Raw genomic sequence first — 17708 nt, 5'->3', positions numbered from 1 at the left:
TCCCTCTCTCTCTCTCCCTCGCCATCTCCCTCTTTATCTCTCTGTCCCTGTCTCTGCCTCTATCTGTCTGTCGGTCCCAGCCTGCTGTAATTACCATATTGTAATTTGTCATTTGTCACTGGGCCAGCACTGGATGGACCTGCGATCCGGGGGGGGGGGGGCAAGCGCCCCCCCTTGCCCCTCCCTGCGGACGCCCATGATACTGGCCTCAATAGTTTTGTACTGCGCTGGCTAGTTGCTAGTTGTACTGTGACACAACTTTCTGCTGAATCATTTTGTGTTAATCATATTCTTAAAGAGCATTGGTTACAGATTATGTCTTTCTTTCTTCATATAGTTGGTAATACTAAAACATCAAAACCATCAAGGAGTATGCAGGCTCTACTGGCCCGGCAACGGAGGCTGGATGCTACTGTTGCCCAATATCGGCGGCTGGTGGAACTGGAGGGGGAGGACACGCAGTCCAGTACATCGAATGGGACACCTGCATCTTCCTCCGTGACCCCACATTCTGCCGGTCAGCGCAGTGCTCCGGCGATACGGAGCCGGGCTGGCAGATGCCACCGCCGAGCAGCAAAGGCTGCCCCTCACAGTACTCTAAAGGCTTGCTTGCGCCGTGCAATCCACAGAGTGTCCGACCTCGAGGCGGAGGTCCGGAAGTTGAGAGAATATCAAAATTTGTTGGAGGGCCTCCGCTTAGACCACACCACCCTCCGGGAGCAGTACGATGCCCTGGCCCTAAGGCATGATGCCCTGGAGGCCAAAGTCCACACCATGCATCCCTAGAGTGTCCCTTGCCCCTTTTTTAGAGACTTTTGGGGGGTGGGAATTGGGAGTTGGGGTTTTTGGGGACTTTTGAAGGACTATTTATTTGTTGGGGTTAGGGAGGGTCTTGCGGGAGATTATTTTGTTAGGGATATAAAAATACACTTTTTCAAACTTTATCTGAGCATACCTGTTTTTACTACTTTTGAGCCTGGTGGGTGGTGGTTTTGCAGTAAGTTCGTTTTACTGAACACTGTCATCGTGTTGGTTCACGTGTAATTGGCCAAATGTTTTCCAAAGTAAATGCCTGTCACAGAGTTTGTTAATTCAAGAGTCCTAGGACTTTACTAGTACCACTGTCACTCTCTCACCTCTCCTAATACTCCATTATACTACCTCCCATCCAAACGCTTATCTTACCTGTAATTTGTGTTTGAGGGCTGGCTCCACCTGGAATTCACAGTGTCCTAAAGCGTTCTGCAGCAGGGCCCCAACTGGAGTTTCGCGGCGTGGATTTTCTGCAAAACAAAAGCAATCAACATTAGAAATGTGGCAGCCGTGCTCACAGACCCCAAAACCCTGGAAGCCCCCACAGACAGCAACCCTATGACAGGCAAGCGAGCAATAACGCCTAAACGTTTTCACCTCCCATTTCCTCCTAACCAATTTCATCCCTTAATAGACCTTGCCAGCAACGGCCCAGCCAAGACCCGTTAACCCAAGCGCAAACAAGTTTGACACCCCCCAAACAGCCAAAAAGGAAATCTGGGAAAAAAGCCACACTTAGCAAAATGTATTTAAATGAGGACTCACTACTTCCAGTACCTCTTTAGGGGACTCGTCAACGTAAGTTTCTTCATTGTGCGGAAACCAGGCATCAGCATTACGGGAAATGGATAGGGTGAGTCTGGAGGAGGAGGATAGACGACCAGGACTGAGTTCTTGGCAACTAACTTGTGAACCTGAGGAATGAAAATCAAGACAGTTCTGCTGATGGGCTTGTTGTTTGATTGGGTGATTACAGTTTTGTTGTGAATGGGAACAAGCACTTGCTAAACAAAGAAAGACAGACACACAGGAATAAAAGTGAATAAGGACGAAAAATAAAGTTAATGAATCATTGACTCATTTTCAGAACTCGCTGTCAGGGAAGCAGAACTCGTCCTCATACCCTGCAAATTCAGTCGGTAGTACTTCTGGTAACTGAGGAGAACTTTCCTCAGGTAGGTCGGTGTCCTCTTCTTCCTGCGTGCATTCTCGTACTTTGTAATCTGGTGGTATGAAGTGCTGGTTAGCCGCTCCACATTTGCGGGCAAGAGGCGGGACCTTTTGGAAGTCACAATGCCACCAGCAGAAATAAAAACATGTTCTGAAGACACGCTTGCGAGTGGGCAAGACAAGTATTTGATAGCCAGGTTGGTGAGCTCTCGCCATATGTTTCTTTTCCCATGCCAATACGCCAATGGGTCCTCAGTAATATTGACCGCTGTTGAGTCATCCAGGTAGGCCTGCACCATTGAAACAATGTTCTCCCGGATTCCTGTACTTTGCACTTCTGTGTCCTTTCTGGGACAAGGAAACCCTAGCTGACTTAGCCAATCCTCTTCAGACATATCGCCTGGGCCTGGTGCAGATGATACGGTTGCTGGTGTGGTTAACGGCTCAGAGGAAAAGACACTCACTTCTGCCACAGAAGTGCTTTTTTGGGACGCCTGATGGCCTGCTGATTCACTAGTACTGTCTTCTCCTACAGTTTACTTCCGCTCTCTTTCAAAACGAATGGCTGACTGAGCTAGCCAACCTTTATACTCTGTAACATCTGAAGTTTCAAAAGGAATTAATACTTTGCCAAACAATGGCTTTTTGTAACGTGGATCCAGAATAGTAGCACAAATGTAGTGCTGTTGTTTCTTGATATTTATAAGCCGTTCATTGCTAACTAGGCGTTGTAATAATCTCTGTGCCAACTCACATGATTCATTCTTTCCAGCATCCTTTAATTTTGAAGACACCACCTTGACTTGGTGCTCGAGCTTCAGCAACAATGGGATAGCTTTGCTCAAAGAACAGTCCTCCCTGCTGACTTCAAGCGTGAAGACCTCAAAAGGACGAAGCATGTATGTCAGGCTTTTAACTAGCTGCCATTGCTCCACCGCTAGCATCATTTCTGTCGTATCACCACCCAGGTTGTAGAAATACTCATTGACTACTGGAAACAGCTCATGCAGACGCTCAAGCATGTAGAAGGTTGAGTTCCAACGTGTTGCCACCTCCTGGATAAGTGCTTTCACTGGCATTCTACGTACATTTTGCTGGCGCCTCAGCTCCTTCCGGACCTTAAAAGAATGGTTGAAATGTGTGCATATTCTTCTGCAGATGGTCAGTATTTTCTCGACTGCAGGTTCTTTTTTCAAGAACTTTTGCACGACCAGGTTCATACAGTGCGCCAAACACGGCACTCTGAAATAGTCACCGTCCTCCATGGCCTTAACTACATTGCTGCCATTATCAGTAGAAACATAACCAACCTTGCAATTTCTTGGGGGCAGCCATTGCGAGACCTTTTTGTTAAAGTCATCCAAAATGTTGTCTGCAGTATGAGTTTTCTCCATGCCAAACATGGCTAATGTTGCATGTTTACGAGCACCCTTAAAAATCTCGACCAAGTCACCACCCGCATTTATCTGTTTTGCAACCCCTGAAAAATAGACCCAGTGTGCAATGATGCACATGTAATCAAGGGCTTGGCAACTGGTCCACATGTCTGTTGTCAGGTGTATAGTGTGAACAGCACTCTTCTGCAAAGCTGCCCCAACCAACTCAAGCACCTCTTTATGTAGTGCTGGAACAGCAACCCTGGCAAAATAGAACTGGCTAGGAACCTTCCATTTAGGGGCCAGTGTTGCCACGAGTTCAAGAAAACCCACACCTTCGACAAACAAAAAAGGGAGAAGGTCCACCGCTAGCATTTTAGCCAGCTTAGTGTTATACAGGCGCACAATTGGGTGGTTGTGTTGAAATGGCGCATCTGCGGAGAACATGTCTGTAATGGTGCGCTGGACAAATTTACTGGATGATGCCTTCTTCGACCCAGTTGTGCTCAGTGTTGACATTTTCCACATTGGTGTGTCTCCCAGACTCTGTGTGCCTCCTATGTGTTCCGGAGGGTGTGGTGCTGCCAGGGGTACTGGGTGTAACCGGACAAATGTCTGACACTTCTTCTACCTCCCCGTCATCTTCAGATGAAACACCTAGTACGGGTATATTTTGGCCACTTGCCCTTTGAGATTGCTTTCCCTTGATATTTGCTAGGTGTGCAAACCATTCGACAGCGTGCCTTCTTTGAAGATGACCTATCTGGCCTCCGGTACCATAGTTGGTACCAGTCTTACCATGGCTAACTCTAGTCTTACAAATGGAACAAACGGCTATATAATCATGCTTTGCATGGACACTAAAAAAGTTCCAAACTGGGGACTGGAAACTTCTGGTTTTGCCGCACGAGATGATACTGCCAATGCCAGATGAAGCAGTGGTGGATGAGCCTTGCAGACATCTACTGGGTTGTGCAATTATTGCAGCAACCCTACTTGAGGGAGTCGAGCTGGATGGAGTTCCCCTCTGGGGAGAAAATATGGGAGCTGTAGGTTTCGTTGAACTTGTTGTACTACTTGACTGCGTTGGTGGTGCTACCAGTGCCACGTCGCCAGGGTCACGCCCTGCATGACGTCGGGATAGGGTATAAATGTCTGTCTGCTGCATGGCCGGTGTGGCTGGAATGACGTGTGTGATGACTAGGTCATTGCTGTCATCCTGTTCATCAACATCAGAATGCACCACTTCATCAAGTCCGACGTTCGGATCCATAAGTATGAGCTTTCCGGGGCCCTTCCTTTTAACATTTGATACCTTTCTCAGCTCATGGTGTGCCTCCCTCTCAGACGTCGGAGATGGTTACCATTCTAGATCCAGATCATCTGATGGAGAGGCACTTGAAGAGGAACTTCTACACACACTCCTTGATCTTTTCCTTGCTGGGGAGCTGGGAGAAAATGAATCATCAGGAGGAGTGGCTTCGTCTTCCTGACATGATACACCGGCTCCAAAGTCAATTTCCTCCTGTGCCCCTACTTCTGGAAGAACAACCATTGTGGCCACTTGCACCGCTCCATGCGTCGCTACATGGGTCTCTTCACTGACCTCTACTTGCAACTCTCCATGGACCTCTCCTTCTCGGCCTTCTCCTTCTCGGCCTTCTCCTTCTCGGACAGCTCCTTCTCGGACAGCTCCTTCTCGGACAGCTCCTTCTCGGCCTTCTCCTTCTCGGCCAGCTCCTTCTCGGCCAGCTCCTTCTCGGCCAGCTCCTTCTCGGCCTTCTCCTTCTCGGCCAGCTCCTTCTCGGACAGCTCCTTCTCGGACAGCTCCTTGCACATGTACTTGTGCTTGTACCAGTAGCCCATGCAGTTGTTGTTGCGGCTTTGGTTGTTGAATAGTACTTGTGAGATGAGTTACAACCTGTGTTGATTGTGTGCTGCTACTTTCTTGCGATGAGCCAACATCAGTGGTCGTTGGTGATTCAACCACTAAACAGGCTACCTGTGCAGCACTCATGGTGGACTTTTCTTTTTTCCACAAAAATTTAGTGGTCGAGGCACCAGTCTCCTTGGTAAGTGGTGCCACTTGCTTCTTCTTCTCCTTAGTAGAGACATCTTTCTTGCAAGAGGAGCTACGGCCACCTCTTTTTGGACCCATCTTCTTCAGATGTCGGAACAGCAGGCCGCAGCAGGACTTCTTCCTGGCACTGATGCTCAACGATGATGCGGAGTTCTTGACTTTGTGCACCTAAAAGCAAACGAAGACATAGGAACATCAGTTAAATATATGTTGCATATGTAGCGCTTCAATTAATAGTTCGCAAGTAGGCATTTATGAATACACATGTGCACACCACAATATGAAAATATCAAAAATAAGAATTGCTAAATTTTTGGGAAACAGGAATTTAACATTGATCCAAGAGAGCCCACAGAGAGGGTTGTAGTTTCATGTACCACTGACTCCCCCTGGGCACAATGGGTGAAAGCAATGCAAAATGGGTGCAGGCCTATGTCACAAAGCGCACTGCCTGCCTTCAAAATGGCCGCTTGACCCCCATCCACATGGACAGGACCATGCCTCAAAATGGCCCCCACCAACATAGCCAGCCCCCAACCCCTACTCCAAAAAGTAAAAAAAACAACACAAATCACCACAATCCAATATCCAATGCCATCCATCAAGTTTCAGAAGGTTTATGCTGCCTGCTGGTGGTTTTCTGGTAAAGAATTGCAATTTTTGCAATTTCGTGAGTGCGAGATTGTTGCTTCACTAAGCGAACGTTGCGAAAAACCCGCAAAATCCGCGAACAGACCGATTCTGGGCCCCCTGGGCACAATCGGTGAAAGCAAGGCAAAATGGGTGCAGGCCTATGTCACAAAGCTCACTGCCTGCCTTCAAAATGGCGGCTTGACCCCCATCCACATGGCCAGGACCATGCCTCAAAATGGCCCCCACCAACATAGCCAGCCCCCAACCCCTACTCCAAAAAGTCAAAAAACACAACACAAATCACCACAATCCAATATCCAATGCCATCCATCAAGTTTCAGAAGGTTTATGCTGCCTGCTGGTGGTTTTCTGGTGCAGAATTGCAATTTTTGCAATTTCGCGAGTGCGAGATTGTTTCTCTCCACGACGCGAACGTGGCGAAAAACCCGCAAAATCCACGAACAGACCGATTCTGGGCCCCCTGAGCATAATGGATGAAATCAGAGCACACTGGGTGCAGGACTATGGCACAAAGCACACAAACTGGCTTAAAAATGGCCCCTAGACCCCCACCCACACAGGACCAGGCAATAAAATGGCCCCCACCCACATAGCAAGCCCCCATCACCACCCCAAAAAGTCGTAAAACACACAAAAAACACCACAATCCAATGCCATCCATGCCCTGGCCAGAATCATGTTAAAATTCAACAAAACAGTTGTATCATGCATGCACCCATAACTAAGCCTGGTGGTTTTCAATTCATGTGCAGAATTGTAATTTTTGCAATTTCGCGAGTGCGAGATTGTTGCTGCGCGGGACGCGAGCAGTGCGAACACAAGCAAAAAAAATCGATTTTCGGTAAATCCGCGGGAGTTCTAGGCCCCCTGGGCATCATGAAAGAAATCAGAGCAGACTGGGTGGGCCTAGGGCACAAAGCACACTGCCTGACTTCAAAATGGCCGCTTGACCCCATCCACATGGCCAGGACCTGCAGGACCATGCCTCAAAATGGCCCCCCACCAACATAGCCAGCCCCCAAACCCACCCCAAAAAGTCGAAAAACACACACAAAAATAAATCACCACAAAGAAACATCAACTTATCAACTTACTTGTGAAAGAATCCAAAAGTAATCCAAAAGGCCTCAAATCCAAATATCCAGCAGCATCCACAAAAATTAATCCTTCCCAGTCAAGATCGATTTCAAAGTGGCCAGGAAATGGACTAAGCAATGGGAGGAGCTTGCTGGACAGGAACAGGAATTTGGAGACTGGGCCACTTCCTTCACCCCTCCCCAATTGTAATTTTTGTAATTTAGCGAGTGCGAGATTGTTGCTGCCCGTGCCGCGGGCCGCGAGCAGTGCGAACACAAGCAAAAAATCCGCAGCTCGTGGATTTGCGGATTTTGCGGGAAATTCGTGAATCTCGCGGATTGCGAATTTACCAAAAATCCGCAAAATCCGCGAGCGTAACGGATTTTCCGCCCATGCCTAATTTGAAATGGTATACTGGATACGATAGTTAAAGAATACTGGAGTGTCCATCAGTATGATAGTTTTTGCTTGCGTCACAGTGGACGTTTTCAGGAAGTCTAACATCTAGGTAGACAATTAAAATCAATGGGGTAACCCAGTGTGCCTCGGAAACTCGGTATTGACGTTATACTCTACAAAATACTTCAGTCGAGTAGCACCTAATTCCTTTAAACATGCAATAGTCATATAGTATTTTAACAGATAAAGTTTTAAAAACAAACACACAACAACGATTTCTAGATAAGTAAAAATAAGTAAAAATGAAAAATACCATTTAGGTAGATCATGTACATTTCCAATGGTTTAAAGTGTCGACTGATAGTATTCTCTCTACAAAAATGGGAAACACAATAAATAAATTACTATTTGTCTATTACTGCAAAAATCAATTATTCCATATTTAATACAGTAAGGGACAGATGTACGACCATTTGTAACGATCGCAAACAGTTGAAACAGCTTCTATACTAACCGTATTTTGTCATCGGTAACCTATTACCGACTCCTACAAGAGGGTTTGTGAGTCAGTATTAGGAAAACGATCTGCATTAGAAAAACATTTCTTTATTCAAAAAGCAGTCACAGACATGATAGCCTGCTGTTCCCAGCAGGCCATCGTCTCTGTGGTAACCGGTTATTCGCAATGGGTAGCAAATTGCTATCTTCCTCATGAAGATTAATGAGGTAGTTAATTTTTGACCCCATTGGGGATCACTTAATGTATCTCAGACACGTTAGTACCAGTGGTGTAGCAAGGGAGGTTAGGGGGGTCCGCCCCAGGCGGGGCAACACGTGTTTTGGGGGCGGGGACAACCTCCCGCTGTTATCGGCCGTCTTGGGGGCGGCAATCACCCCTTCTCTATATTGCGGCTGTTGAGGGGCAGCAAATAGTGCAGAATCTCGCCAGCACCAGCGCCCTTCCGCTCTTTAATGCGGCCACCACAGGGCCGCAAACACAGGGACCGCCACAGGCGGCCATGGGAATAGCTACACCACTGGTTAGCACATTTAATTTTGTGACTGAGTAGTGTAAAATCGCAATTTGCAAGTCGCAAATTGAAAGAGTCATACATGTGGCTTGAAGTGCTGAAAAGCACTCCCTTTTTCCAGCGTCATGGCCCTGTCAAAAAATGTCAAAGATAAAATATGAACAACAGTAGAAAGCAACAGGCGACATGCTGAGATGTGTTTACAGTAGTGTAATATGCCCATAACTAAGCGAGATAGTGGTATACTCAACATGTAGCTAGTCCCAGAACAAAGTAAAGCAGAGTGACAGCTAAAATGCAGCTGTCACAGAGTGAAAGCTAAAGAGAGAATAAGTTAGTAGTAAGCTTTTTATGGAATTTCCGAGGATTGATTCGGTCCTAATGTCCACAGATATATTATTCCAAAGCTGAACTCCTTCAAACCCGAAAGCTCTGCCTCCCCATTTCTTGTATTTATTGGAAGAAGTGTTCAACATAAGGGCAAAAATAGATCATCGAATATTAAGGACTGGAATTTATTTGTTTTTTTAAAAATGTTGGGCGTTGTCCATAAAAAGTATTGAATATTATGCAAGTTGATTTAAATAGGACCCTTTTTTGTGCTGAAAGCCGGTTGAATTGAGCCAAGTGATAGCATGCAGAGTCAAATCTCTTTAAACAATATCAAATATTTCTAGCAATGTTGAGATAGACCCTAACAATAAGACTGTAATGTGAACTGCTGCAGAAAATAATTAAATGTGTCCATACTTTACAAATACATACAGATGAGATCCTGCAATGCCCCAAGACCTTCTGTCCTCACTAAATGTTTGTGGCCAGAGGGCCTCAGGAAATTTGTCCCTCTATTGGATTGAACCTCTTTACTCCAGCATGTGATGAAAACATATAGGCTGTAAAGAGCAGTGCTATAAAAAAATCTGCCTTTCACTATACATGAAGACATCCCAGAGCGATAAACTTTCTATACTGCAATTTTAAATTTAACCCCTTGCGTGCTGATGAAGGCTCCTGTCCGTTATGCGTCACAGTGCTCCTGTGCTGATGATGGCCGGGAGCCGTCATGACCACGCCCACAGGAGCGGAATTCCGGCCGTGGGGAAGGGGTTAAATATTCTATTGGGAAACACCCTGTATCATTGTGCAGCAACAGCAGTGAATTGGTTGTGCCAGAGAAGACAGCAACCTAAAAACATGATGGAGGGCATGCTGAGCATTGCCAAAACACCCCCCCAGTTAGAGATATGGGTTAAATCCATAATTTTGTTTGCTCACCATGCCACCTCAGTTTGAACCAAGTTATATGCAAATCAGTCTTGACTCTGCTCCTTATGCAAACAGTCCAGCACAAACTGCGAGGCCAGGGCCTCCCTGGACCGTAACCAAGCATCTGGGGACCAGTTTCGGGGAATCACCCAGAGGTATGCTCCGAGGTCATAGAGAATATTAGCCTTTCGTTCAGGACTGCTACAGTCCCCGACTGTTGGAAACAGGCCAAACTCCTGCCGCTTCTCAAAAAATCCGGACTAAACTCAGATGTCCAAGCCAACTACCGCCCCATCTCTTTGCTACCAGCGCTGGCCAAAGTAACAGAGAAAATAGCATTCCACCAGTTGGATGCCTTTGTGGAAGATTCACATGCTATTCATCCTGCTCAGACTGGGGTTTGTGCTACCTATAGCACTGAGTCAGCATTAGTGGAAATTTCTGAGGCTATAAGAGAGAGCCTGGATGGGGGCGGCAGAGCGGCTCTGATTATGTTAGACCTCTCTGCCGCTTTCGATACGGTACGCCATCAGCAGCTGATCTCGCGGTTGGCATCCATTGGCATTGCTGGTTCTGCATTAGAATGGCTGACTTCATTCGTGACCAATCGAACTCAGCAGGTGTGGATGCCCCCCTATGCTTCTTCGGACAAGTTGCTTTCTACTGGGTACCACAGGGGTCTACATTAAGCCCACTGTTGTTCAACATCTATTTGACCCCCCTGATCTTCTTGACCGAAGAATTAGGAGCAAAAATAATTGCCTACGCTGACGACACCCAGCTGCTGTTCACCTGGTCTGGCAGGGATCCGGACACCTCTGTGGTCCAGACCTGCCTCTCCTCAGTCTTCTAATATTCAATCCGACAGGGTCCATGACTTGAGCTGCACAGATTTAGTGGCCCTGGAAGGACTGGGGCCAGCAGAGTTACACCACCACGGGACGGTGACTTGCGATGCATTGAGGTAAGCTATGCACGCTGAGCGGGTCCTCGTTGATGTCCAAGGAGAATGTCACAGAGGGTTGCGGGGGACAGTGGAAGATGCCCTCCTGGGTATGCTGCAGAGGGCAGAAGCCGACAGAAACAGGCAAATGAAAGAGTGGAAAGCTACAGACTTGTCTTTACCAACAAGCCGGTGTCACCTACATGATGAGGAAGACAACCCCCAGGCCATAGACTCAGACGCCACCAAAGTTCAACCAGAGAGTGTCCATGAATGTTGGGGCGCAGAGTTAGTGGCGAGGGAGCTGAAAGGAGATGCAGTCAGCGATGAGACATGTACAATGATATAAACTCTGACCTACTCGACTGCAGTGTGAGTCGAAGTCGGTAGTCAGCGAGGGACCACAGACATGTGAAGTTAGAATGCTATACACAGAGTTGGTGGCACCGCGTTAAAGGGAGTACAGTGATATAAAACATCCCATGAACATATGGTCACACTCCAAATGTGTGACCTACTTGACAGTAGTGTAGCCAGGAGGCAGCGGTGGAGTACATCAACAGGAAAGGAGTACTGCGGGCCTGTGTTACGGAGGCCATGATGGTCAGAGGAGGCTGCCAAGGTCACAGGCCTCGGGATTGGAGCTTGCACCGGCACATGGTGGGCCCTCTTTGATACACGCCAGTGGCGGCAGGTGAGCAGTGAGACGTGGGTGGGCAGGGGCGGGCAAGACGGGTCTGGGGACCAGCAGCATGGGGTGCAGCAGGTGCACAGGTTCAAAGGCAACACCGCTCACAGCTACGGCCTTGTGGCAGGGCGAGACACGTTGGCCATTCCAGGAGAGAACTATGCCCAGAGCTACATGCTTTTTATTCACACTCCTACGCTAGCCTGAGGTACGTGGGTCCAGCCCATCCCGGACACAATTACAGGGGGGACATAACAAGCTACATTTCTGTAATCTTCCACACTGGCTAGGGTGACGTAGTTGCGTCCACTGTCCACTACACTCCAAACACCAGCGGTTTATGTAGACATGGATTTGTCTGTGGTCTGCATACTGCAGTCTGGCCAGCACATCCATGCCTCACTTGGCATTGTGTACATTCTCATTCATGGGTCACTTGCCTCCTTTGCACATGCCTGGTTCCCACCTCTCCCCACAATCTGCTATTGTGTGGCTGAGGTGCCATGCCGTTGATGGCTTATGTACATCGCTAGCCTAGGTTACCACAGTAAGTTGTGCTGATGTGTCTGGTAGTTGGGCATGTTTGTTTGGCATGTTGTATGTGAGTTTTTAACATGTGCGTTTCCAGAGTTGTGAGTTGCATGATTGTGGAGTTGGGGTGTGTGGTGTGTTCATTTGGTACTTACCGATGAACAGAGCATTTCTGTAGGTGCCATCCTGGAAGTGCTGGTTGATGATGGACTGTCGGAAGATGTAGGACTCATGCACACATCCTGGGTAGTTGGAGGATACATTGGTGAAGAGTCCCCAGTGGTCCACTGTTGCCTGCACATTGATGGAATGTGTGTGCTTTCTGTAGCAGTAATTGTGTGCTGTGTCAGCAGGGGGCACAAGTAGGAAATGTGTACAGTCAATTGCCCCCAAGACATGTGGAAAGCCCACTATGGCATAGAAGCCTTGCTTGGTCTCCAGCTGTTCCTGTGCAGTGTGGGGGAAGTGAAGATACTGGGGTACCAAGCTGATGATGGCATCCAAGACAGTTATGATGAACTTTGATAGGGCTGGCTGTGGGACTCCTCCGACTCTGGCAGTTGTTGGTTGGAACGAAGGTCCCAGTGGCCAACAGAAGCAGCACAGCCAGCAGCTTTGGCTGCAGAGGGATGTTGGTTGTCTGCTGTGTGGGTACCGTTAGCCTGTGGGCAATGATGTTCAGGATGCGGAGGATGGTTGTCCTTCTGAGCCTGTATTGGCCAATGACATCCTATTGTGTTGGGTCTGTGAGGCTGGTGCATTTTCTGAAGGACTTCTGTCTTAGTACGCGCTGCCTCTGTGGTAGTCCAAGGGGGTGGGGTGGGGGGGGATCCGAGGTGTTGGGCCTGGGGGTGGTGGGTGTTGTTGCCCTCTTGGGGGTCCGGCCTGCAAGATCAGTAACTCCATGGCATCTATTGTTCTTCAGCTGTAGCTCTGGCCTGGGCTCCCTTTTCTGGTGCATGTTGTCGTCCGACTTTACACCAGGTCAGAGCAGGTGTTAAATTCCTGCTGCTAACGCGCCTTATCGCCTGTTTTGGGATCTTATTGCCTATCTGGCTGGTCGTTGAGAATGGTGCTGAATGGTGTTGTCACAGCTTTTTGCACAGGAACGCCTACTCTGCATCTCATTTGCGATAGTTGCTAGGGTCATCTGTGGTGATGTTTTTGGCGGCTGCTATCACGGGTAAACTGGTGATATCATCTGTAAGCACCAGCTTGTGAATAGGGTGATACATTTATCGCCACTTTGGCTGCGATAAAGTGCAGTTAACTCGGCTATATGTCCTTGAGAATATTCCCAAATCTTTAGCAGCTTGGTCAGTTTGTTAGCCAGATGATTGGTGTAAGCAAATGCCTCTTTTTGCATGTTTCGCCCAGATTTTTGGACTTATGCTGCTGTTTTTTTACTCTGAGCCTGCTAATCAGACCTCAGTGTCAGTGTTCTAACCCCTTACAAAGTTTATGTTGAATTAGCTATGACCAATTGGCAAGTGATGACTTACGTATAAGTCTCTAGTATATGGTACCAAGGGCATTTAAGGCCACCCAAGTCTGCAGCACTGATTTTGCCACCCTATGTGTGACAATGTACAAGATGTCTCCCAACCTGCAATTGTAGACTGGAAAGACAGTGTTTACACTGGTAGATCGAATTTGCCATTCAAATCATTGGTGAAGCTCCACTTCCCTTAACAAAATATGTAAATCTCTCCTAATGTAGCACTAGAGGCAGGGAGGAGTATATTGGTAAGTGGGAAATGTATATGTTTATATTTCCTTGCAGCAAAACCCCTGAAATTGTTGTTTTGAAATGGAAAAGTTAGTAGCCCCATTGGCTAATACAGGTTGCAAGCTGGTACCCTAGTGTGTCTAAATTCATGATGGGCCTATCTAATTGGGTACTGTAAGGTATCAAATTAGTCATGGCATTAATCTCAACCAGATGCCCAAGTCAAATATCATGTCACTATTAACGTAAGATAACTTTTATAAAGTTGACATTCTATGCCCCAGTGGTCCAATAGCCTCACACCAGCTATGATCTACAGACAGCTGTCTGCCTGCCTGAAGAGTGGCATAAATGACTCCCAGGCCTAGGATCTAACACAGTCTGCCACAGGGTGGGGTGCTACCTCTCCTTTGCAGGAAACCCCTCAGGGTGCTAGCCCAAAAGGCAAGCTTCAACGGGAATGACACCTTTGATGCGCAAACGATGTTAACACTCCTGAGGACCTTTGTCCCTTTGTTCCAGGACCAGAAAGGGAAGACAAGGCCTGTTAGAATTTGAGGTCTCTTGTTTGGTTTAGTTTAGTTTAATGGTTTATAAAGCGCTCACCTCACTCTGGGGTATCGCAGCGCTATCCAGAACAAAACAACCTCCCTAAGGATGAAGAAACAAGAATACTCTAAGTTTAAAATAGATAAGCTTTCAACTGTTTCCTGAAACCGTTGTAGCTCGTCATAGTGCGCAGTCCCAGCGGAAGTTGGTTCCAGTACTTGGGTGCCAGGTACGAGAAGGCTTTCCCTCCTGTCCTGACCAGTCGGATACGCGGAGACTGTAGCAAATGCTGTGTTGTTGATCTCAGATGCCTGCTAGGGGTATATTTCTGTATCTTGTTCCGTAGGTACATAGGGCCAGTCTCATTGACTGCTTTAAAGGTCAGACAACAGATCTTAAAGAATGACCTTTTTTTTACTGATAGCCAATGAAGTTTCCGTAACAGTGGCACTGAGGGGAAACCCGCCGGTTGATTGAGGATCATTCTGGCGGCAGTGTTCTGCACCACCTGTAGCTTGATCAAAAGCGTCTCCCCAACTTCCGCCAGTAGGGCATTCCCATAGTCCAGTCATGAGGTGACCATTGCTTGGACTAGGGTTCTCCGATGGTGGAGCGAAATGTAGGGTAGTATTTTCCTCACTAGTCGGAGGGCATAATAACATGAGCTTGTGATTGCCGAGACTTGGGCTTTCATATTTAAAGCTTGATCCAACTTTAGTTCCAGACTTTTCACTGTCTCTTTGGGTGATGGTGCAGTCCCTAACTCTTGTGGCCACCAATCGTCTGACCAGACGTCTGTTGCTTTGCCTAGTAACATCACATTGGTCTTATCCGGGTTCAACTGGAGATAATTTGCCATCATCCAGTTTGCAATGGTAAGCATTCCTTTGGCAAAACGAGTTTTATCTAGAACTTTCGCCCCATCTCGCTCCTCCCTTTCCCTGCCAAAGTCATCGAGAAGATTGTCAACAGACAGCTTGCAGCCTTCCTCGAGACGAACTGATCCCTCGACCCCTCGCAGTCTGGTTTTTGAGCCAACCACAGCACCGAGACCGCCCTCATCGCAGCCACCGACGACATCAGAACCCTGCTCGACAACGGGGAAACAGCGGCCCTCATCCTCCTGGACCTCTCTGCAGTGTTCGACACCGTCTGCCACCGCACCCTAGTTCAACGCCTCAGCAACATCGGTATCCAAGAGAAGGCACTGGAGTGGATCATCCCATTCCTCACCGGAAGAACACAGAGAGTCCGCCTCCCCCCATTTCGATCCGAGGCCACCGAAGTCATCTGCGGCGTACCACAAGGATCATCACTCAGCCCCATCCTCTTCAATATCTACATGAGACCTCTTGCAGCCATCCCAAGCCAGCACAACCTCAACATCATCTCCTACGTCGACGACACCCAACTGATCCTCTTCCTCACCAGAGACCCCGCCACCGCCAGAGCAAGCCTACACGAAGGGATGAAAGACATCGCCGAATGAATGAAGAACAGCCTCCTGAAACTGAACTCAGACAATACGGAAGTCCTCGTCTTGGGACCATCGCCCTCCGCCTGGGACGACTCCTGGTGGCCCCCCACCCTGGGTGCCACCCCCAAGCCAATAGACCACGCACGCAACCTGGGCTTCATCCTGGACTCCTCCCTCTCGATGACCAGACCAGTCAACGCCATCTCCTCATCATGCTTCAACACCCTACGCATGCTCTGCAAGATCTTCCGATGGATCCCGACCGAAACCAGGAAGACGGTCACCCAGGCACGCGTCACCAGCCGACTGGACTACGGAAACGCCCTCTACGCCGGAACCACAGCCAAGCTACAGAAAAGACTCCAACGCATCCAGAATGCCTCCGCCCGACTCATCCTGAACATCCCCCGACGCAGCCACATCTCCGGCCACCTGAAGGACCTGCACTGGCTCCCCGTCAACAAGAGGATCACGATCAGGCTCCTCACCCACCCACACAAATCTCTCCACGACCTGGGCCCCAAGTACCTCAACGACCGCCTGACCTTCTACACGCCCACCCGCCAGCTACGTTCGACAAGCCTCGCCCGCTGGTGGCAGATCCTTCTCCTACCTGGTGGCCAAGACATGGAACTCCCTCCCCATCCATCTTCGGCTGACCCAGGACCATCTCGCCTTCAGGAGACAACTCAAGACCTGGCTGTTCGAGTAATAGCAGACCCCTTCCCCCAAGCACCCTGAGACCCTGCCGGGTGAGTAGCACACTATACAAGTGTTATGATTGATTGATCCGATATTAAAGATCAACTGCGTATCGTCTGCATAGGAGACAATACCAAAACCTAATTGCTTCACAATCCTAGTCAGTGGGTCCATGTATAAGTTAAAAAGTGTCGGGCTCAGACAAGAGCCCTGTGGCACTCCTCTGTTTAGGTGATTTTTTTTAGATGAATAGGGACCCAGTACCACCGTTTGGAATCTCTCTGAGAGGAAGTTGTTAAGCCACTTGAGTGCCATTCCGTTGATCCCTGCTTCCATGAATCTCTCCACCAGCCTAAGGTGCGAGATGGTATCAAAGGCTGCGGAGAGATCCAATAGAACTAGGATTGCTGAAACCTGCATCAACAGTAAGTCTTAGCGAGTCTGTTAACTCTAGAGTTGCCATCTCGGTACTGAACCCGGGTCTAAAACCTGACTGCGAAGGGTCCAAAAGCTGGTTTACCTGGAGATAAGAACTTAGCTGCCGGTTAATAATCCCTTCAAGAATCTTACTGAGAAGAGGCAGGAAGGAGATAGGTCTATAGTTTCCAATGGAGGTTGGATCCACAGAGATTGTTTTTAAGATCGGGCGCACATAGGCTTCCTTCCATATTGGAGGGATCGCGCCCGTGAGGATTGACAGGTTAAAAATCTCTGTGATTGAATGGACACAGCTGGTAGCCAGCAGCGTCATAATCCTGGGGGGACAGATATCACTCGGTGATCCAGACTTGGCTGTCATTAAGCCTTTCAGGACCTCCTCATTTGTAGTTAGTGAGAAGCTGCCTAAGGAACAAGTTGCAGTTTCAACCGTCCTTTCTAACGGGTTTTGCACTCCCTCGCGGGGAGGGTCCGGCAAGGGGAAATTCTCGTAAATTTTAGAGATTTTGTTGTGAAAGAAGTATGCTAGGGAGTCCCAGAGCTCCTATGACTCCACTGTGGCCTGACTGCATACTGTAGGGGCCACAAACTCCTTCACTATCCCAAACAGCGCTTTGGAGGTGTTGGGAGCGCTCTCTATCTGGGTTATTATAAACATCCGCCTAGCCTCTTTCATTTTCAAATGATATTTGTTCAGCGCCTGTCTATACGAAGTTTTGTTATCATTAGACTTTTGGCCACTACTTCACTAGCAGAGTGGGCGAATACCGAGGGAAAGACCTCCT

This window comes from Lissotriton vulgaris, chromosome 6, assembly GCF_964263255.1.
Source record: "Lissotriton vulgaris chromosome 6, aLisVul1.2, whole genome shotgun sequence".
In the NCBI taxonomy this organism is placed as follows: Eukaryota; Metazoa; Chordata; class Amphibia; order Caudata; family Salamandridae; genus Lissotriton; species Lissotriton vulgaris.
This window is presented reverse-complemented; position numbering follows the sequence as displayed.